The sequence below is a fragment of the Lissotriton vulgaris genome, chromosome 8, assembly GCF_964263255.1.
Source record: "Lissotriton vulgaris chromosome 8, aLisVul1.2, whole genome shotgun sequence".
Lineage (NCBI taxonomy): Eukaryota > Metazoa > Chordata > Amphibia > Caudata > Salamandridae > Lissotriton > Lissotriton vulgaris.
The window spans coordinates 154,777,326-154,792,384 of record NC_141696.1 but is presented as its reverse complement, the minus strand read 5'-3'; the positions used below and the strand labels follow the sequence as shown (position 1 = coordinate 154,792,384).

The window sequence follows — 15,059 nt, the reverse complement described above, 5'->3', positions numbered from 1 at the left end:
AGAGTTCTTCATAGGTACTGCTCTCTATGGATTGTTCAAAGATCTGTTGGAAGTACTTATAATAGGATAAATAAATTGAGGGCATGCCTTTTCGGTACCCCACTTGCATGGCTGTCTGGCCTGTGGAAGGTTCCACAAATGCAAGTCAGGATGGCCGAGTGGTCTAAGGCGCTGCGTTCAGGTCGCAGTCTCTTCTGGAGGCGTGGGTTCAAATCCCACTTCTGACAATTGTGTGTTTACTCTACTTTTTTCTTGAGAGAGAAAAAATCTGATCATTTCCCTCACATGGGCTTATATGGTTGTCTACTTGGAAAAGTGCAGCGAGTTTTTTTCTTGCTCTAGCCACTCATGACCTACGATGTGTGCTTTTTTTGGTTCACAATATCTTTCCCTCTCTGTAGATAATCAAGCAAATGTGGTCAGGATGGCCGAGTGGTCTAAGGTGCTGCGTTAAGGCCGCAGTCTCTCCTGGAGGCGTGGGTTCGAATCCCACTTCTGACAAAACTTTAAGTCCATTTTGTCTCTGAGTTCTTTTAGAATCTCAGCTAAAAATTGGCAGTTCATATAATATCTGAATAAGTAACAAACTTCAGTTTCAACTGCAAATTAATTTGCCCAATTCTGTCTTCAAGCTCGTATAATATTCTTCTAGCACTCGTGGTGTTTTATGTGTTTTTTGGGGGGTGCTTAAAAAGTCCCTTTTATTAATGAAATGGGTTACATTCAGTCTTGTGATATTTTTGGTTTCCAATAAGTAGATTGTTAATTTTATGTAACCTCATTTTCTAATGCTCCATTCAAGAGATGTTTCCACTATGAAATGCAGAGCAAGGGGAAAGAGCACAAGTGATAGAGCGAGTGAGTGAGAAGGGGTGTTGAGGAAGGAGAGAATGAAACAAAGACAGAGTGAGTGAACGGCAGGTAGGCCTAGAAGAGGAGACTAGAAGTGAAGGCGACATACTTTTCCCTGCTTTTGACCTCCCACCCATCCCAAACCGACCACAAACGTACCATCTATGCAACGGTGGTATGCAGAAATTCACGCCTCAGCCAGTGAGGGTAAGTCCCAGGCCAGGGGCTAGAGAGCAAAAGACTGCATGTGCTCAGACGTTCCCTGCTAGGGACAGTTGATCTGAAACAAGGTCTGCTCTCTTGTATCCAGCAAGGATCTAGAAATCCTGCATGAATCTGCAAGGCACAATGACAGCATACATTTGCATAATATGCCCCACCTTCTGCCTTCCTACTTCCTGTGCAGTAGTTGTTTGTGTAGAGAGAGAGGTCGCAGGCAAGGTAATTTTGTGAGTAGGATACAGGACCCTAAATAGCTGGTGAGAGGTATGAGGTATTCTAAAAGCATAAAAATTGTACAACTGTGAAATGAAATGCTTTCACATGTGATCTTCTGTGTTTATTGTCCTGTGCATAAAGTTGCACCTTGTGTTTGAAGGTTTAAATTATTTCAGGCTTGCATGGAGGCAGAAATTTCTGAGTGACTTTTATACATTTCTTAAGACTCTGCACTGTCAGGATGGCCGAGTGGTCTAAGGCGCTGTGTTTAGGCCGCAGTCTCCTCTGGAGGTGTGGGTTCGAATCCCACTTCTGACATGACTTTTGGAGATGTAATCTCCTTTTTCAGGTTAACATCTGATGGAAGTTGCATCTATTGGTCTTCACCTGGGATGTGATTCCGTCCTCATCTAGTCAAGAGAGCTGGGGTTTCTCATATATTTCGGTTGTATAAAGTCTTGCTGACAAAGTGCAGTCCTTACTATATGAGCATAGGACCCATGTAAGAGCTCATCTGGAAGAGTCATGCTCTTGTATGCCCTGGCCAGACAGGCCATGCAAATATGGAAGAATGCCTAGCATCTGGTAGACAGTTGGACTCCAGCACACTTACGGCAATTTCCTCAGGGCTGTGATCAGGGGCTGCTTAGATTTGCGTATTCCACCCTATGTTGTGACATTGAAATTCCTTGTTGAATTTGCTTTAGCTAGCCAAGAGGTGGCTGTTGACTCAATTTCAAAGCAGCTTTGGGCCTTTCAAGTGGCTGGTTAATAGCACTTTCTCTTTGTACGCCTTAAAGGTCTAAAGAGTTCTTCATAGGTACTGCTCTCTATGGATTGTTCAAAGATCTGTTGGAAGTACTTATAATAGGATAAATAAATTGAGGGCATGCCTTTTCGGTACCCCACTTGCATGGCTGTCTGGCCTGTGGAAGGATCCACAAATGCAAGTCAGGATGGCCGAGTGGTCTAAGGCGCTGCGTTCAGGTCGCAGTCTCTTCTGGAGGCGTGGGTTCAAATCCCACTTCTGACAATTGTGTGTTTACTCTACTTTTTTCTTGGGAGAGAAAAAATCAGATCATTTCCCTCACATGGGCTTATATGGTTGTCTACTTGGAAAAGTGCAGTGAGTTTTTTTCTTGCTCTAGCCACTCATGACCTAAGTTGTGTGCTTTTTTTGGTTCACAATATCTTTCCCTCTCTGTAGATGATCAAGCAAATGTGGTCAGGATGGCCGAGTGGTCTAAGGCGCTGCGTTAAGGCTGCAGTCTCTCCTGGAGGCGTGGGTTCGAATCCCACTTCTGACAAAACTTTAAGTCCATTTTGTCTCTGAGTTCTTTTAGAATCTCAGCTAAAAATTGGCAGTGCATATAATAACTGAATAAGTAACAAACTTCAGTTTCAACTGCAAATTAATTTGCCCAATTCTGTCTTCAAGTTCGTATAATATTCTTCTAGCACTCGTGGTGTTTTATGTGTTTTTTGGGGGGTGCTTAAAAAGTCCCTTTTATTAATGAAATGGGTTACATTCAGTCTTGTGATATTTTTGGTTTCCAATAAGTAGATTGTTAATTTTATGTAACCTCATTTTCTAATGCTCCATTCAAGAGATGTTTCCACTATGAAATGCAGAGCAAGGGGAAAGAGCACAAGTGATAGAGCGAGTGAGTGAGAAGGGGTGTTGAGGAAGGAGAGAATAAAACAAAGACAGAGTGAGTGAACAGCAGGTAGGCCTAGAAGAGGAGACTAGAAGTGAAGGCGACATACTTTTCCCTGCTTTTGACCTCCCACCCATCCCAAACTGACCACAAACGTACCATCTATGCAACGTTGGTATGCAGAAATTCACGCCTCAGCCAGTGAGGGTAAGTCCCAGGCCAGGGGCTAGAGAGCAAAAGACTGCATGTGCTCAGACGTTCCCTGCTAGGGACAGTTGATCTGAAACAAGGTCTGCTCTCTTGTATCCAGCAAGGATCTAGAAATCCTGCATGAATCTGCAAGGCACAATGACAGCATACATTTGCATAATATGCCCCACCTTCTGCCTTCCTACTTCCTGTGCAGTAGTTGTTTGTGTAGAGAGAGAGGTCGCAGGCAAGGTAATTTTGTGAGTAGGATACAGGACCCTAAATAGCTGGTGAGAGGTATGAGGTATTTTAAAAGCATAAAAATTGTACACCTGTGAAATGAAATGCTTTCACATGTGATCTTCTGTGTTTATTGTCCTGTGCATAAAGTTGCACCTTGTGTTTGAAGGTTTAAATTATTTCAGGCTTGCATGGAGGAAGAAATTTCTGAGTGACTTTTATACATTTCTTAAGACTCTGCACTGTCAGGATGGCCGAGTGGTCTAAGGCGCTGTGTTTAGGCTGCAGTCTCCTCTGGAGGCGTGGGTTCGAATCCCACTTCTGACATGACTTTTGGAGATGTAATCTCCTTTTTCAGGTTAACATCTGATGGAAGTTGCATCTGTTGGTCTTCACCTGGGATGTGATTCCGTCCTCATCTAGTCAAGAGAGCTGGGGTTTCTCATATATTTCGGTTGTATAAAGTCTTGCTGACAAAGTGCAGTCCTTACTATATGAGCATAGGACCCATGTAAGAGCTCATCTGGAAGAGTCATGCTCTTGTATGCCCTGGCCAGACAGGCCATGCAAATATGGAAGAATGCCTAGCATCTGGTAGACAGTTGGACTCCAGCACACTTACGGCAATTTCCTCAGGGCTGTGATCAGGGGCTGCTTAGATTTGCGTATTCCACCCTATGTTGTGACATTGAAATTCCTTGTTGAATTTGCTTTAGCTAGCCAAGAGGTGGCTGTTGACTCAATTTCAAAGCAGCTTTGGGCCTTTCAAGTGGCTGGTTAATAGCACTTTCTCTTTGTACGCCTTAAAGGTCTAAAGAGTTCTTCATAGGTACTGCTCTCTATGGATTGTTCAAAGATCTGTTGGAAGTACTTATAATAGGATAAATAAATTGAGGGCATGCCTTTTCGGTACCCCACTTGCATGGCTGTCTGGCCTGTGGAAGGTTCCACAAATGCAAGTCAGGTTGGCCGAGTGGTCTAAGGCGCTGCGTTCAGGTCGCAGTCTCTTCTGGAGGCGTGGGTTCAAATCCCACTTCTGACAATTGTGTGTTTACTCTACTTTTTTCTTGGGAGAGAAATAATCAGATCATTTCCCTCACATGGGCTTATATGGTTGTCTACTTGGAAAAGTGCAGTGAGTTTTTTTCTTGCTCTAGCCACTCATGACCTAAGTTGTGTGCTTTTTTTGGTTCACAATATCTTTCCCTCTCTGTAGATGATCAAGCAAATGTGGTCAGGATGGCTGAGTGGTCTAAGGCGCTGCATTAAGGCCGCAGTCTCTCCTGGAGGCGTGGGTTCGAATCCCACTTCTGACAAAACTTTAAGTCCATTTTGTCTCTGAGTTCTTTTAGAATCTCAGCTAAAAATTGGCAGTGCATATAATATCTGAATAAGTAACAAACTTCAGTTTCAACTGCAAATAAATTTGCCCAATTCTGTCTTCAAGCTCGTATAATATTCTTCTAGCACTCGTGGTGTTTTATGTGTTTTTTGGGGGGTGCTTAAAAAGTCCCTTTTATTAATGAAATGGGTTACATTCAGTCTTGTGATATTTTTGGTTTCCAATAAGTAGATTGTTAATTTTATGTAACCTCATTTTCTAATGCTCCATTCAAGAGATGTTTCCACTATGAAATGCAGAGCAAGGGGAAAGAGCACAAGTGATAGAGCGAGTGAGTGAGAAGGGGTGTTGAGGAAGGAGAGAATGAAACAAAGACAGAGTGAGTGAACGGCAGGTAGGCCTAGAAGAGGAGACTAGAAGTGAAGGCGACATACTTTTCCATGCTTTTGACCTCCCACCCATCCCAAACCGACCACAAACGTACCATCTATGCAACGTTGGTATGCAGAAATTCACGCCTCAGCCAGTGAGGGTAAGTCCCAGGCCAGGGGCTAGAGAGCAAAAGACTGCATGTGCTCAGACGTTCCCTGCTAGGGACAGTTGATCTGAAACAAGGTCTGCTCTCTTGTATCCAGCAAGGATCTAAAAATCCTGCATGAATCTGCAAGGCACAATGACAGCATACATTTGCATAATATGCCCCACCTTCTGCCTTCCTACTTCCTGTGCAGTAGTTGTTTGTGTAGAGAGAGAGGTCGCAGGCAAGGTAATTTTGTGAGTAGGATACAGGACCCTAAATAGCTGGTGAGAGGTATGAGGTATTTTAAAAGCATAAAAATTGTACACCTGTGAAATGAAATGCTTTCACATGTGATCTTCTGTGTTTATTGTCCTGTGCATAAAGTTGCACCTTGTGTTTGAAGGTTTAAATTATTTCAGGCTTGCATGGAGGCAGAAATTTCTGAGTGACTTTTATACATTTCTTAAGACTCTGCACTGTCAGGATGGCCGAGTGGTCTAAGACGCTGTGTTTAGGCCGCAGTCTCCTCTGGAGGCGTGGGTTTGAATCCCACTTCTGACATGACTTTTGGAGATGTAATCTCCTTTTTCAGGTTAACATCTGATGGAAGTTGCATCTGTTGGTCTTCACCTGGGATGTGATTCCGTCCTCATCTAGTCAAGAGAGCTGGGGTTTCTCATATATTTCGGTTGTATAAAGTCTTGCTGACAAAGTGCAGTCCTTACTATATGAGCATAGGACCCATGTAAGAGCTCATCTGGAAGAGTCATGCTCTTGTATGCCCTGGCCAGACAGGCCATGCAAATATGGAAGAATGCCTAGCATCTGGTAGACAGTTGGACTCCAGCACACTTACGGCAATTTCCTCAGGGCTGTGATCAGGGGCTGCTTAGATTTGCGTATTCCACCCTATGTTGTGACATTGAAATTCCTTGTTGAATTTGCTTTAGCTAGCCAAGAGGTGGCTGTTGACTCAATTTCAAAGCAGCTTTGGGCCTTTCAAGTGGCTGGTTAATAGCACTTTCTCTTTGTACGCCTTAAAGGTCTAAAGAGTTCTTCATAGGTACTGCTCTCTATGGATTGTTCAAAGATCTGTTGGAAGTACTTATAATAGGATAAATAAATTGAGGGCATGCCTTTTCGGTACCCCACTTGCATGGCTGTCTGGCCTGTGGAAGGTTCCACAAACGCAAGTCAGGATGGCCGAGTGGTCTAAGGCGCTGCGTTCAGGTCGCAGTCTCTTCTGGAGGCGTGGGTTCAAATCCCACTTCTGACAATTGTGTGTTTACTCTACTTTTTTCTTGGGAGAGAAAAAATCAGATCATTTCCCTCACATGGGCTTCTATGGTTGTCTACTTGGAAAAGTGCAGTGAGTTTTTTTCTTGCTCTAGCCACTCATGACCTAAGTTGTGTGTTTTTTTTGGTTCACAATATCTTTTCCTCTCTGTAGATGATCAAGCAAATGTGGTCAGGATGGCCGAGTGGTCTAAAGCGCTGCGATAAGGCCGCAGTCTCTCCTGGAGGCGTGGGTACGAATCCCACTTCTGACAAAACTTTAAGTCCATTTTGTCTCTGAGTTCTTTTAGAATCTTAGCTAAAAATTGGCAGTGCATATAATATCTGAATAAGTAACAAACTTCAGTTTCAACTGCAAATTAATTTGCCCAATTCTGTCTTCAAGCTCGTATAATATTCTTCTAGCACTCGTGGTGTTTTATGTGTTTTTTGGGGGGTGCTTAAAAAGTCCCTTTTATTAATGAAATGGGTTACATTCAGTCTTGTGATATTTTTGGTTTCCAATAAGTAGATTGTTAATTTTATGTAACCTCATTTTCTAATGCTCCATTCAAGAGATGTTTCCACTATGAAATGCAGAGCAAGGGGAAAGAGCACAAGTGATAGAGCGAGTGAGTGAGAAGGGGTGTTGAGGAAGGAGAGAATGAAACAAAGACAGAGTGAGTGATCGGCAGGTAGGCCTAGAAGAGGAGACTAGAAGTGAAGGCGACATACTTTTCCCTGCTTTTGACCTCCCACCCATCCCAAACCGACCACAAACGTACCATCTATGCAACGTTGGTATGCAGAAATTCACGCCTCAGCCAGTGAGGGTAAAGTCCCAGGCCAGGGGCTAGAGAGCAAAAGACTGCATGTGCTCAGACGTTCCCTGCTAGGGACAGTTGATCTGAAACAAGGTCTGCTCTCTTGTATCCAGCAAGGATCTAGAAATCCTGCATGAATCTGCAAGGCACAATGACAGCATACATTTGCATAATATGCCCCACCTTCTGCCTTCCTACTTCCTGTGCAGTAGTTGTTTGTGTAGAGAGAGAGGTCGCAGGCAAGGTAATTTTGTGAGTAGGATACAGGACCCTAAATAGCTGGTGAGAGGTATGAGGTATTCTAAAAGCATAAAAATTGTACACCTGTGAAATGAAATGCTTTCACATGTGATCTTCTGTGTTTATTGTCCTGTGCATAAAGTTGCACCTTGTGTTTGAAGGTTTAAATTATTTCAGGCTTGCATGGAGGCAGAAATTTCTGAGTGACTTTTATACATTTCTTAAGACAATGCACTGTCAGGATGGCCGAGTGGTCTAAGGTGCTGTGTTTAGGCCGCAGTCTCCTCTGGAGGTGTGGGTTCGAATCCCACTTCTGACATGACTTTTGGAGATGTAATCTCCTTTTTCAGGTTAACATCTGATGGAAGTTGCATCTGTTGGTCTTCACCTGGGATGTGATTCCGTCCTCATCTAGTCAAGAGAGCTGGGGTTTCTCATATATTTCGGTTGTATAAAGTCTTGCTGACAAAGTGCAGTCCTTACTATATGAGCATAGGACCCATGTAAGAGCTCATCTGGAAGAGTCATGCTCTTGTATGCCCTGGCCAGACAGGCCATGCAAATATGGAAGAATGCCTAGCATCTGGTAGAAAGTTGGACTCCAGCACACTTACGGCAATTTCCTCAGGGCTGTGATCAGGGGCTGCTTAGATTTGCGTATTCCACCCTATGTTGTGACATTGAAATTCCTTGTTGAATTTGCTTTAGCTAGCCAAGAGGTGGCTGTTGACTCAATTTCAAAGCAGCTTTGGGCCTTTCAAGTGGCTGGTTAATAGCACTTTCTCTTTGTACGCCTTAAAGGTCTAAAGAGTTCTTCATAGGTACTGCTCTCTATGGATTGTTCAAAGATCTGTTGGAAGTACTTATAATAGGATAAATAAATTGAGGGCATGCCTTTTCGGTACCCCACTTGCATGGCTGTCTGGCCTGTGGAAGGTTCCACAAACGCAAGTCAGGATGGCCGAGTGGTCTAAGGCGCTGCGTTCAGGTCGCAGTCTCTTCTGGAGGCGTGGGTTCAAATCCCACTTCTGACAATTGTGTGTTTACTCTACTTTTTTCTTGGGAGAGAAAAAATCAGATCATTTCCCTCACATGGGCTTCTATGGTTGTCTACTTGGAAAAGTGCAGTGAGTTTTTTTCTTGCTCTAGCCACTCATGACCTAAGTTGTGTGTTTTTTTTGGTTCACAATATCTTTTCCTCTCTGTAGATGATCAAGCAAATGTGGTCAGGATGGCCGAGTGGTCTAAAGCGCTGCGTTAAGGCCGCAGTCTCTCCTGGAGGCGTGGGTACGAATCCCACTTCTGACAAAACTTTAAGTCCATTTTGTCTCTGAGTTCTTTTAGAATCTTAGCTAAAAATTGGCAGTGCATATAATATCTGAATAAGTAACAAACTTCAGTTTCAACTGCAAATTAATTTGCCCAATTCTGTCTTCAAGCTCGTATAATATTCTTCTAGCACTCGTGGTGTTTTATGTGTTTTTTGGGGGGTGCTTAAAAAGTCCCTTTTATTAATGAAATGGGTTACATTCAGTCTTGTGATATTTTTGGTTTCCAATAAGTAGATTGTTAATTTTATGTAACCTCATTTTCTAATGCTCCATTCAAGAGATGTTTCCACTATGAAATGCAGAGCAAGGGGAAAGAGCACAAGTGATAGAGCGAGTGAGTGAGAAGGGGTGTTGAGGAAGGAGAGAATGAAACAAAGACAGAGTGAGTGAACGGCAGGTAGGCCTAGAAGAGGAGACTAGAAGTGAAGGCGACATACTTTTCCCTGCTTTTGACCTCCCACCCATCCCAAACCGACCACAAACGTACCATCTATGCAACGTTGGTATGCAGAAATTCACGCCTCAGCCAGTGAGGGTAAAGTCCCAGGCCAGGGGCTAGAGAGCAAAAGACTGCATGTGCTCAGACGTTCCCTGCTAGGGACAGTTGATCTGAAACAAGGTCTGCTCTCTTGTATCCAGCAAGGATCTAGAAATCCTGCATGAATCTGCAAGGCACAATGACAGCATACATTTGCATAATATGCCCCACCTTCTGCCTTCCTACTTCCTGTGCAGTAGTTGTTTGTGTAGAGAGAGAGGTCGCAGGCAAGGTAATTTTGTGAGTAGGATACAGGACCCTAAATAGCTGGTGAGAGGTATGAGGTATTCTAAAAGCATAAAAATTGTACACCTGTGAAATGAAATGCTTTCACATGTGATCTTCTGTGTTTATTGTCCTGTGCATAAAGTTGCACCTTGTGTTTGAAGGTTTAAATTATTTCAGGCTTGCATGGAGGCAGAAATTTCTGAGTGACTTTTATACATTTCTTAAGACAATGCACTGTCAGGATGGCCGAGTGGTCTAAGGTGCTGTGTTTAGGCCGCAGTCTCCTCTGGAGGCGTGGGTTCGAATCCCACTTCTGACATGACTTTTGGAGATGTAATCTCCTTTTTCAGGTTAACATCTGATGGAAGTTGCATCTGTTGGTCTTCACCTGGGATGTGATTCCGTCCTCATCTAGTCAAGAGAGCTGGGGTTTCTCATATATTTCGGTTGTATAAAGTCTTGCTGACAAAGTGCAGTCCTTACTATATGAGCATAGGACCCATGTAAGAGCTCATCTGGAAGAGTCATGCTCTTGTATGCCCTGGCCAGACAGGCCATGCAAATATGGAAGAATGCCTAGCATCTGGTAGAAAGTTGGACTCCAGCACACTTACGGCAATTTCCTCAGGGCTGTGATCAGGGGCTGCTTAGATTTGCGTATTCCACCCTATGTTGTGACATTGAAATTCCTTGTTGAATTTGCTTTAGCTAGCCAAGAGGTGGCTGTTGACTCAATTTCAAAGCAGCTTTGGGCCTTTCAAGTGGCTGGTTAATAGCACTTTCTCTTTGTACGCCTTAAAGGTCTAAAGAGTTCTTCATAGGTACTGCTCTCTATGGATTGTTCAAAGATCTGTTGGAAGTACTTATAATAGGATAAATAAATTGAGGGCATGCCTTTTCGGTACCCCACTTGCATGGCTGTCTGGCCTGTGGAAGGTTCCACAAACGCAAGTCAGGATGGCCGAGTGGTCTAAGGCGCTGCGTTCAGGTCGCAGTCTCTTCTGGAGGCGTGGGTTCAAATCCCACTTCTGACAATTGTGTGTTTACTCTACTTTTTTCTTGGGAGAGAAAAAATCAGATCATTTCCCTCACATGGGCTTCTATGGTTGTCTACTTGGAAAAGTGCAGTGAGTTTTTTTCTTGCTCTAGCCACTCATGACCTAAGTTGTGTGTTTTTTTTGGTTCACAATATCTTTTCCTCTCTGTAGATGATCAAGCAAATGTGGTCAGGATGGCCGAGTGGTCTAAAGCGCTGCGTTAAGGCCGCAGTCTCTCCTGGAGGCGTGGGTACGAATCCCACTTCTGACAAAACTTTAAGTCCATTTTGTCTCTGAGTTCTTTTAGAATCTTAGCTAAAAATTGGCAGTGCATATAATATCTGAATAAGTAACAAACTTCAGTTTCAACTGCAAATTAATTTGCCCAATTCTGTCTTCAAGCTCGTATAATATTCTTCTAGCACTCGTGGTGTTTTATGTGTTTTTTGGGGGGTGCTTAAAAAGTCCCTTTTATTAATGAAATGGGTTACATTCAGTCTTGTGATATTTTTGGTTTCCAATAAGTAGATTGTTAATTTTATGTAACCTCATTTTCTAATGCTCCATTCAAGAGATGTTTCCACTATGAAATGCAGAGCAAGGGGAAAGAGCACAAGTGATAGAGCGAGTGAGTGAGAAGGGGTGTTGAGGAAGGAGAGAATGAAACAAAGACAGAGTGAGTGAACGGCAGGTAGGCCTAGAAGAGGAGACTAGAAGTGAAGGCGACATACTTTTCCCTGCTTTTGACCTCCCACCCATCCCAAACCGACCACAAACGTACCATCTATGCAACGTTGGTATGCAGAAATTCACGCCTCAGCCAGTGAGGGTAAAGTCCCAGGCCAGGGGCTAGAGAGCAAAAGACTGCATGTGCTCAGACGTTCCCTGCTAGGGACAGTTGATCTGAAACAAGGTCTGCTCTCTTGTATCCAGCAAGGATCTAGAAATCCTGCATGAATCTGCAAGGCACAATGACAGCATACATTTGCATAATATGCCCCACCTTCTGCCTTCCTACTTCCTGTGCAGTAGTTGTTTGTGTAGAGAGAGAGGTCGCAGGCAAGGTAATTTTGTGAGTAGGATACAGGACCCTAAATAGCTGGTGAGAGGTATGAGGTATTCTAAAAGCATAAAAATTGTACACCTGTGAAATGAAATGCTTTCACATGTGATCTTCTGTGTTTATTGTCCTGTGCATAAAGTTGCACCTTGTGTTTGAAGGTTTAAATTATTTCAGGCTTGCATGGAGGCAGAAATTTCTGAGTGACTTTTATACATTTCTTAAGACAATGCACTGTCAGGATGGCCGAGTGGTCTAAGGTGCTGTGTTTAGGCCGCAGTCTCCTCTGGAGGGGTGCGTTCGAATCCCACTTCTGACATGACTTTTGGAGATGTAATCTCCTTTTTCAGGTTAACATCTGATGGAAGTTGCATCTGTTGGTCTTCACCTGGGATGTGATTCCGTCCTCATCTAGTCAAGAGAGCTGGGGTTTCTCATATATTTCGGTTGTATAAAGTCTTGCTGACAAAGTGCAGTCCTTACTATATGAGCATAGGACCCATGTAAGAGCTCATCTGGAAGAGTCATGCTCTTGTATGCCCTGGCCAGACAGGCCATGCAAATATGGAAGAATGCCTAGCATCTGGTAGAAAGTTGGACTCCAGCACACTTACGGCAATTTCCTCAGGGCTGTGATCAGGGGCTGCTTAGATTTGCGTATTCCACCCTATGTTGTGACATTGAAATTCCTTGTTGAATTTGCTTTAGCTAGCCAAGAGGTGGCTGTTGACTCAATTTCAAAGCAGCTTTGGGCCTTTCAAGTGGCTGGTTAATAGCACTTTCTCTTTGTACGCCTTAAAGGTCTAAAGAGTTCTTCATAGGTACTGCTCTCTATGGATTGTTCAAAGATCTGTTGGAAGTACTTATAATAGGATAAATAAATTGAGGGCATGCCTTTTCGGTACCCCACTTGCATGGCTGTCTGGCCTGTGGAAGGTTCCACAAATGCAAGTCAGGATGGCCGAGTGGTCTAAGGCGCTGCGTTCAGGTCGCAGTCTCTTCTGGAGGCGTGGGTTCAAATCCCACTTCTGACAATTGTGTGTTTACTCTACTTTTTTCTTGGGAGAGAAAAAATCAGATCATTTCCCTCACATGGGCTTATATGGTTGTCTACTTGGAAAAGTGCAGTGAGTTTTTTTCTTGCTCTAGCCACTCATGACCTAAGTTGTGTGCTTTTTTTGGTTCACAATATCTTTCCCTCTCTGTAGATGATCAAGCAAATGTGGTCAGGATGGCCGAGTGGTCTAAGGCGCTGCGTTAAGGCCGCAGTTTCTCCTGGAGGCGTGGGTTCGAATCCCACTTCTGACAAAACTTTAAGTCCATTTTGTCTCTGAGTTCTTTTAGAATCTCAGCTAAAAATTGGCAGTGCATATAATATCTGAATAAGTAACAAACTTCAGTTTCAACTGCAAATTAATTTGCCCAATTCTGTCTTCAAGCTCGTATAATATTCTTCTAGCACTCGTGGTGTTTTATGTGTTTTTTGGGGGGTGCTTAAAAAGTCCCTTTTATTAATGAAATGGGTTACATTCAGTCTTGTGATATTTTTGGTTTCTAATAAGTAGATTGTTAATTTTATGTAACCTCATTTTCTAATGCTCCATTCAAGAGATGTTTCCACTATGAAATGCAGAGCAAGGGGAAAGAGCACAAGTGATAGAGCGAGTGAGTGAGAAGGGGTGTTGAGGAAGGAGAGAATGAAACAAAGACAGAGTGAGTGAACGGCAGGTAGGCCTAGAAGAGGAGACTAGAAGTGAAGGCGACATACTTTTCCCTGCTTTTGACCTCCCACCCATCCCAAACTGACCACAAACGTACCATCTATGCAACGTTGGTATGCAGAAATTCACGCCTCAGCCAGTGAGGGTAAGTCCCAGGCCAGGGGCTAGAGAGCAAAAGACTGCATGTGCTCAGACGTTCCCTGCTAGGGACAGTTGATCTGAAACAAGGTCTGCTCTCTTGTATCCAGCAAGGATCTAGAAATCCTGCATGAATCTGCAAGGCACAATGACAGCATACATTTGCATAATATGCCCCACCTTCTGCCTTCCTACTTCCTGTGCAGTAGTTGTTTGTGTAGAGAGAGAGGTCGCAGGCAAGGTAATTTTGTGAGTAGGATACAGGACCCTAAATAGCTGGTGAGAGGTATGAGGTATTCTAAAAGCATAAAAATTGTACACCTGTGAAATGAAATGCTTTCACATGTGATCTTCTGTGTTTATTGTCCTGTGCATAAAGTTGCACCTTGTGTTTGAAGGTTTAAATTATTTCAGGCTTGCATGGAGGCAGAAATTTCTGAGTGACTTTTATACATTTCTTAAGACTCTGCACTGTCAGGATGGCCGAGTGGTCTAAGGCGCTGTGTTTAGGCCGCAGTCTCCTCTGGAGGCGTGGGTTTGAATCCCACTTCTGACATGACTTTTGGAGATGTAATCTCCTTTTACAGGTTAACATCTGATGGAAGTTGCATCTGTTGGTCTTCACCTGGGATGTGATTCCGTCCTCATCTAGTCAAGAGAGCTGGGGTTTCTCATATATTTCGGTTGTATAAAGTCTTGCTGACAAAGTGCAGTCCTTACTATATGAGCATAGGACCCATGTAAGAGCTCATCTGGAAGAGTCATGCTCTTGTATGCCCTGGCCATACAGGCCATGCAAATATGGAAGAATGCCTAGCATCTGGTAGACAGTTGGACTCCAGCACACTTACGGCAATTTCCTCAGGGCTGTGATCAGGGGCTGCTTAGATTTGCGTATTCCACCCTATGTTGTGACATTGAAATTCCTTGTTGAATTTGCTTTAGCTAGCCAAGAGGTGGCTGTTGACTCAATTTCAAAGCAGCTTTGGGCCTTTCAAGTGGCTGGTTAATAGCACTTTCTCTTTGTACGCCTTAAAGGTCTAAAGAGTTCTTCATAGGTACTGCTCTCTATGGATTGTTCAAAGATCTGTTGGAAGTACTTATAATAGGATAAATAAATTGAGGGCATGCCTTTTCGGTACCCCACTTGCATGGATGTCTGGCCTGTGGAAGGTTCCACAAATGCAAGTCAGGATGGCCGAGTGGTCTAAGGCGCTGCGTTCAGGTCGCAGTCTCTTCTGGAGGCGTGGGTTCAAATCCCACTTCTGACAATTGTGTGTTTACTCTACTTTTTTCTTGAGAGAGAAAAAATCTGATCATTTCCCTCACATGGGCTTATATGGTTGTCTACTTGGAAAAGTGCAGCAAGTTGTTTTCTTGCTCTAGCCACTCATGACCTAAGATGTGTGCTTTTTTTGGTTCACAATA

The 15,059-nt window shown here is 43.5% G+C and overlaps 15 non-coding genes across 15 annotated transcripts; all 15 read left to right on the top strand.

The window, feature by feature from the left end:
* Nucleotides 1–144: 144 nt before the first annotated feature.
* TRNAL-CAG (transfer RNA leucine (anticodon CAG)) lies at nucleotides 145–227 on the top strand. Its single transcript has one exon. It is a non-coding gene; the product is annotated as a tRNA-Leu (tRNA).
* Nucleotides 228–418: 191 nt separating this feature from the next.
* On the top strand, nucleotides 419–501 carry TRNAL-AAG (transfer RNA leucine (anticodon AAG)). Its single transcript has one exon. It is a non-coding gene; the product is annotated as a tRNA-Leu (tRNA).
* A 1,024-nt stretch (nucleotides 502–1,525) lies between these two features.
* Nucleotides 1,526–1,608, top strand: TRNAL-UAG (transfer RNA leucine (anticodon UAG)). The gene has a single exon. It is a non-coding gene; the product is annotated as a tRNA-Leu (tRNA).
* A 632-nt stretch (nucleotides 1,609–2,240) lies between these two features.
* On the top strand, nucleotides 2,241–2,323 carry TRNAL-CAG (transfer RNA leucine (anticodon CAG)). Its single transcript has one exon. It is a non-coding gene; the product is annotated as a tRNA-Leu (tRNA).
* A 191-nt stretch (nucleotides 2,324–2,514) lies between these two features.
* Nucleotides 2,515–2,597, top strand: TRNAL-AAG (transfer RNA leucine (anticodon AAG)). Its single transcript has one exon. It is a non-coding gene; the product is annotated as a tRNA-Leu (tRNA).
* Nucleotides 2,598–3,621: 1,024 nt separating this feature from the next.
* TRNAL-UAG (transfer RNA leucine (anticodon UAG)) lies at nucleotides 3,622–3,704 on the top strand. Its single transcript has one exon. It is a non-coding gene; the product is annotated as a tRNA-Leu (tRNA).
* Nucleotides 3,705–6,432: 2,728 nt separating this feature from the next.
* Nucleotides 6,433–6,515, top strand: TRNAL-CAG (transfer RNA leucine (anticodon CAG)). The gene has a single exon. It is a non-coding gene; the product is annotated as a tRNA-Leu (tRNA).
* Nucleotides 6,516–7,814: 1,299 nt separating this feature from the next.
* On the top strand, nucleotides 7,815–7,897 carry TRNAL-UAG (transfer RNA leucine (anticodon UAG)). The gene has a single exon. It is a non-coding gene; the product is annotated as a tRNA-Leu (tRNA).
* Nucleotides 7,898–8,529: 632 nt separating this feature from the next.
* On the top strand, nucleotides 8,530–8,612 carry TRNAL-CAG (transfer RNA leucine (anticodon CAG)). Its single transcript has one exon. It is a non-coding gene; the product is annotated as a tRNA-Leu (tRNA).
* A 1,299-nt stretch (nucleotides 8,613–9,911) lies between these two features.
* TRNAL-UAG (transfer RNA leucine (anticodon UAG)) lies at nucleotides 9,912–9,994 on the top strand. Its single transcript has one exon. It is a non-coding gene; the product is annotated as a tRNA-Leu (tRNA).
* A 632-nt stretch (nucleotides 9,995–10,626) lies between these two features.
* On the top strand, nucleotides 10,627–10,709 carry TRNAL-CAG (transfer RNA leucine (anticodon CAG)). The gene has a single exon. It is a non-coding gene; the product is annotated as a tRNA-Leu (tRNA).
* A 2,014-nt stretch (nucleotides 10,710–12,723) lies between these two features.
* Nucleotides 12,724–12,806, top strand: TRNAL-CAG (transfer RNA leucine (anticodon CAG)). Its single transcript has one exon. It is a non-coding gene; the product is annotated as a tRNA-Leu (tRNA).
* Nucleotides 12,807–12,997: 191 nt separating this feature from the next.
* Nucleotides 12,998–13,080, top strand: TRNAL-AAG (transfer RNA leucine (anticodon AAG)). Its single transcript has one exon. It is a non-coding gene; the product is annotated as a tRNA-Leu (tRNA).
* Nucleotides 13,081–14,104: 1,024 nt separating this feature from the next.
* On the top strand, nucleotides 14,105–14,187 carry TRNAL-UAG (transfer RNA leucine (anticodon UAG)). Its single transcript has one exon. It is a non-coding gene; the product is annotated as a tRNA-Leu (tRNA).
* A 632-nt stretch (nucleotides 14,188–14,819) lies between these two features.
* Nucleotides 14,820–14,902, top strand: TRNAL-CAG (transfer RNA leucine (anticodon CAG)). Its single transcript has one exon. It is a non-coding gene; the product is annotated as a tRNA-Leu (tRNA).
* Nucleotides 14,903–15,059: the final 157 nt, after the last annotated feature.